This window comes from Neolamprologus brichardi, unplaced genomic scaffold, assembly GCF_056152115.1.
Source record: "Neolamprologus brichardi isolate AB-2024 unplaced genomic scaffold, ASM5615211v1 NODE_ptg000167l+_length_31805_cov_1, whole genome shotgun sequence".
Lineage (NCBI taxonomy): Eukaryota > Metazoa > Chordata > Actinopteri > Cichliformes > Cichlidae > Neolamprologus > Neolamprologus brichardi.
Window position 1 is genome coordinate 944 of NW_028270129.1, and position 4,736 is coordinate 5,679.

At 40.5% G+C, this 4,736-nt stretch overlaps 1 pseudogene; it reads left to right on the plus strand.

Annotated features, from left to right (window-relative positions):
* The first annotated feature begins 1,022 nt into the window (after nucleotides 1-1,022).
* Nucleotides 1,023-4,055, plus strand: LOC148094793 (uncharacterized; annotated as a pseudogene).
* Nucleotides 4,056-4,736: the final 681 nt, after the last annotated feature.

The window sequence follows — 4,736 nt, forward strand, 5'->3', positions numbered from 1 at the left end:
GGCTGAAATCATGAAGCGGTGGCCTCGTCATTCTCTGACCATAATCCAGCTAGGCAGGAGGCAGTCAAAGAGTGGTTAGGTCGAGGCGATGTGGAGGTGCTCACTTGCCCGCCCTGACAGAGATGTGGACGACGTGGATGATGTGGGCAGTGGTGGTGGTGACATGGACAACATGGACATGCTTGACTGCCTCTGGAGCGACGTGGACGTACTCCCTGATGCTGCACCGGCATGAGAGACACGACAGACTACGCAAACAACATTGACACATGGGAGGCAAGAAACAGAACAAAAAATACTACTAAATCAAAGAACAGAAACTAAACGAGATACACTCAGTCCGGGGGGGGGGCATAATTTAACATAAAGGAGATCACAGTATAGTTATCACAAACTGGTATGGTTGGTGAGCCATGGTTGGAAAACAATATTACTGTTTTGTAAAGGATAACTGGTTCAAGTCCAAAATTTTAGTAGGCCTCAAGTAGATCATAAGCTCAGTTCCACAGAAAACAACTGGGAAATTCACTTCAGTTGAAAATCATTGAGAAGGCCCATTAAGCTGCAGAAATAACAAGGCCTGGTGTGGCAAGACCTAAACATATATTAAGTAGGCGTTTTGCACCATGTGGCTTTTAACCACTAGTCAGAACCACATCAGGAGATGGTTCTGAAACAGGAGAAACGAGCTCCTCAGGTTCAGGAGCAAGATTCTCCAGCTGCAGAGGTTCACCAGTGATCTTGTGAACAGCAGCTAATACTTTTTCTTCCTCCTCCCTTCTCAGCTCATCCTTAAGATTTTCAGTGATCTCTCTTTTCATTTTTAGATGTTCATAAAGTTCATCTATGAGATCTTGTTTATGAACAAGTTTGAAATTCTGCTTTTTGACTTCTTCTTCCAGCCAAAATATTTGTAGTGTCAGACTTCCTGTTGTCTTTGCTTGATACTCAAGATTTTGTAAACAATTCTTGAGATTTGTGTTCTCTGTTTTTAACTTGTTTATCACAGCAGATTCCACCTGTGAAGTCCCTGTTAAGCTTTGAAAAGCCCCAGTAAGCTGCAGGTATTTTAAGGCCTACTGCGGCAACACCTAAACCTATTTTAAGAGGGACGGCCGTGGGCATTCGTATTGTGCCGCTAGAGGTGAAATTCTTGGACCGGCGCAAGACGGATGAAAGCGAAAGCATTTGCCAAGTCCTTTGTCCTTAAATACCCCCTCTTCACCTTCGCAAACACAGTTTTACTTGGAACATTTTCAGAAACAGCGAGTTGTGTTTTGCAAACCAGAAACCTTTCAGAAAGGGACTATTTTTAAACTTAAACAATTAAGCAAACATTTTTTCTTCTCGACACTTTGCATTAAACGTTTAAAGAAATATGTCACACGAAACATTTAATAATTGACAGTCTGACAGAGAGATTCGAGAGGAATCACAAAGACTGTATGGGATGATGGAGAGAGAAATATCGGCGCCTAGGGAGCTTCAAATGAAAATACAAGAACTCCAGTTGGAGTTAAGCACCCTAAAGCGCAAAAAGAATTATTACAAAAAAAATTACTATCGCTTTAAAAATGAGCGTGAACAGAATAGTACAGATGCGCATGAAAGGAATTTCCATTTTAGGGAAAGCATGGTTGAGCTTGAAAAAGTGACTCAACAGTCAGATGACATCGAAGCTCTAATTGTTGCAGAGAATAAAAATTTGCAAGCAGAGCTTAGAACCTTTCGGATGATGCGCCATGAATTTCAGGAAAAGGAAGCATCTCTGCTTGAGCAGAACAGCAGCATTGCTGCTGAGTTGTCTCAAATTGAAAGTGAGCGAAATGAACAAAAGAAAGAGAACGCAGATCTCAAGGAAGAGAGAGAGAGACTTGAGCACCAAGTGGGAGAAGCTCACCATAAAATAACAAAAAAAGAAGAGATAATAGAAAAACAGAACAGAGAAATAGATCACAAGACAGAACAGATAGTTGAGCTGAAAAAAGAAATATGTATTCTTCAGTGTAGGGTGAGACAGGCACTGGATGAAAAACAGTCACAGGTGGAATCTCTGGAGGCTAAAATGCAGGAACAGGTTAACACCATTCAGACGATGCACTATGACTTTCTGGAAAAAGAAGAATATCTCCTCGAGCGTAACAGCAGCATTGCTGCTGAGTTGTCTCAGATTGAAAGTGAGAGAAACGAAAAAAAGAAAGAGAATGCAAAACTCGAGAAAACTTTAGAGACTGTTGAACAGAGACTTGAGCACCAAGTGGGAGAAGCTCACCATAAAAGAATTTAAAAAAGAAGAGATTATAGAAAAACAATATAGGGAAATTGTTCGCAAGACAGAACTCACAGTTGAGCTGAAAAGAAAAATTTGTACTCTTCAGCATCAGGTGAGACATGCACTGGATGAAAATCAGTCACAGGTGGAATCTCTGGAGGCTAAAATGCAGGAGCAGGTAAGCACAATTCAGAGGATGCACCATGACTTTCAAGAAAAAGAAGAATATCTCCTTAAAGAGAACAGCAGCATTGCTGTTGAGATAAACAAATTAAGAAAACAGAGAACACAAATCTCAAGAAACGTTTACAAAATCTTGAGTATCAAGCAAAGACGACAGGAAGTCTGACACTACAAATATTTTGGCTGGAAGAAAAAGTCAAAAAGCAGAATTTCAAAATTGTTCATAAACAAGATCTCATAGATGAACTTTATGAACATCTAAAAATGAAAAGAGAGATCACTGAAAATCTTAAGGATGAGCTGAGAAGGGAGGAGGAAGAATAAGTATTAGCTGCTGTTCACAAGATCACTGGTGAACCTCTGCAGCTGGAGAATCTTGCTCCTGAACCTGAGGAGCTTGTTTCTCCTATTTCAGAACCATCTCCTGATGTGGTCCCGACACAGGAGAATCTTGCTCCTGAACCTGAGGAGCTTGATTCTCCTGTCTCAGAACAGCCTCCTGAAGGGGTTCCGACTAGTGGTTTATGGCGTCATGGTGTCAAACGCCTACTTAATCATGGCCCCAGTTCAGAGAGAAAACCCACAAAATGGAACCGGAGTCCTATTCCATTATTCCTAGACAACTGAGCAGCAATGCTGCTGTTCTGCTCAAGGAGAGATCCTGCCTTTTCCTGAAAGTCACGGTGCATCCTCTGAATGGTTTTAACCTCTGCGCGCAAATTCTCGTTCTCTGCCACGATCAGATCTTTGATGTCATCTGACTTTTGAGTCATTCTTTTAAACTCTTCCATCTTTTCGTCAAATTTTCTCATCCATCTTCTCATGCACATCTACTAGCGAAGCCTGACAGGTAATAATGAGGAGCATATTTTTAACAAATGCACTCAAAGCTTGAAAGCTTCAACTCAACATCTGATTAGTGATTGGTTATGATGATGCTCAGGGGCGCGACTCATCTTAGATCGACAATACAGCCAAACTCATTGGAAAGAGCTTTTGACACCATCTACAAGCCAGCTTTCATCCTAAACCAGTGGTTCTTAACCTTGTTGGAGGTACCGAACCCCACCAGTTTCATATGCGCATTGAACCCCTCTTTAGTGAAAAATAAAATATGATTTTTTTCAAATTCAAGACATAGATATGGGATATTGGTGCACAAAATGAGCCGTGCATGTCACGGTGGAGGCTCTGCCGAACCCCTGAGACCGACTCACCGAACGGCTAGGGTTCGATCGAACCCAGGTTAAGAACCACTGTCCTAAACTGTCTCCCTTTTAAGCGCTTTCCTTAATGTTTAAATTGTTCTCATGACAAACTGAATGGATCTGTTTAAGCTCATCTCTTGAGCGATGGAAATTATTTTTATAATAATTCTTCTTGAGGTTAACGGTGCTCAACTCCAGCTGGAAATCTTAAATTTTCTCTTGAAGTTCCATAGGCTCAGATATTTCTCTCGCCACCGACTCATACAATCTCAGTGATTCCTCTCAAATCTCTCTGTCAGACAGTGAATGAATTCATGTCTGAATTAATTCCCAGGAAACATGAATAATTCATGTTTCCTGAGAGAAACAAGTTAAAGACAGAGAACACAAATCTCAAAAAATGTTTACAAAATCTTGACTATCAAGCAAAGACGGCAGAAAGTCTAACACAACAGATATTTAGGGTGGAAGAAAAAGTCAAAAAGCAGAATTTCAAAATTGTTCATAACCAAGAGAAACCAAATCTCAGGAAATGTTTAGAAAATCTTGATTAATTCATGTCCCAGGAAACATGAATTAATTCATGTTTCCTGGGACATTTGTTTAAAAGCTTGATGCAGTGTTGAAAGAAAAAGTATTCCCTTTCTCAAAGGTTCCAGGTTTGCAAAAGCAGCTCGCTGTGAAACTGTGTTTACGAAGGTGAGGATGTTTTATTTATGAATTTCTCTGTCAGAGGCTGTAATGTCAGTGCTTTTTAGTCCTTAAAGGCATTCCAGCTTTTCCTTCACATGGTTCACCAGACTTGCTGACTGATAAAGGTGACTCCCTCTCCCCCTCAGTGTGTGTGTGTGTGTTGATATATTTGACACTTTAGTTTTGTGAAGGATATCTTCCACAACCCCAAAGCTTAACTTGTACTAAGTTAAGCAGTATGAAAAAATGTGACATGACATAAATGAATCTGTAAAACAAAGGTTTATTTGAAGCCATTGAAGTTACAGTAATCCTTAAAATCTACATGTGTTTTGTTCTACATTAGGCAGGTCAGTTCCTTATTAAAGAGGCCAACGACG